The following is a 1,150-nucleotide window of genomic DNA, read 5'->3' on the forward strand; positions in this document are numbered from 1 at the left end:
TCTTAATGCTTCCACCCCAACACGCCGCCACAAAGAAGAGGGCGCTCTCAACAACTGACCTATAGAACATCTTCAGCATCTCACTGCAGACATTGAATGACGCCAACCTTCTAAGGAAGTACAGTCGACTCTGTGCCTTCCTGCACAAGGCATCTGTGTTGGCAGTCCAGTCTAGCTTCTCATCTAACTGTACTCCCAGATACTTGTAGGTCTTAACCTGCTCCACACATTCTCCATTAATAATCACTGGCTCCATATGAGGTCTAGATCTTCTAAAGTCCACCACCATCTCCTTGGTCTTGGTGATATTGAGACGCAGGTAGTTTGAGTTCCACCATATCACAAAGTCCTGTATCAGTTTCCTATACTCCTCCTCCTGTCCATTCCTGACACACCCCACTATGGCTGTGTCATCAGCGAACTTCTGCACATGGCATGACTCCGAGTTATATTGGAAGTCTGATGTGTACAGGGTGAACAGGACCGGAGAGAGTACGGTTCCCTGTGGCGCTCCTGTGCTGCTGACCACCGTGTCAGACCTACAGTCTCCCAACCGCACATACTGAGGTCTCTCTGTCAAGTAGTCCACTATCCAATCCACCATGTGAGAGTCTACTCCCATCTCCGTCAGTTTGTGCTTTAAGATCTTGGGCTGGATGGTGTATATAACTTTGCTAACAAACCAGGCATTCATTCCGTTCTGAAAAACAGCTCAAAAGTTGTCAGGGTGGCCGAGTGTTCTAAGGCCCCAGACTCAAGGAATGAAAGTCCTTCCGGCAAACGGGAGGGTTCTGGTCTCCATCTGGGGTCGTGGGTTCGAATCCCACTCCTGACAAAATTTCTGTTTAAACATCATCTCAATCGAGATGATGTTATTTCCGCAAACAAAACCTGGGTTGTTGAGGTGGATTCGAAAACCGGATGAAAATTAAGATTATGTTTTTGACACTGTTCATCGCATTACAACAGATCATCGTACACCGAATTCAGGGTGAATGATTTATTCAGAAATAATTCCCTGGTGAAGCATCTCGGCCCGAAACGTCGACTGTTTACGCTTTTCCACAGATGCTGTCCGGTCTGCTGAGCTCCTCCTGGCATACTCAGCTAATCAAGAGAGAATAGTTTCTAAATTAAAGTCATTGATTGC

General features: G+C 46.7%; 1 non-coding gene across 1 annotated transcript; it reads left to right on the forward strand.

Moving 5' to 3' along the window:
- The first annotated feature begins 721 nt into the window (after nt 1–721).
- Nucleotides 722–835, forward strand: trnal-caa (transfer RNA leucine (anticodon CAA)). Its single transcript has 2 exons — nt 722–759; nt 801–835. It is a non-coding gene; the product is annotated as a tRNA-Leu (tRNA).
- The last annotated feature ends 315 nt before the right edge of the window (nt 836–1,150 follow it).

Source organism: Hemitrygon akajei, unplaced genomic scaffold (genome assembly GCF_048418815.1).
Source record: "Hemitrygon akajei unplaced genomic scaffold, sHemAka1.3 Scf000068, whole genome shotgun sequence".
Classification (NCBI taxonomy): domain Eukaryota; kingdom Metazoa; phylum Chordata; class Chondrichthyes; order Myliobatiformes; family Dasyatidae; genus Hemitrygon; species Hemitrygon akajei.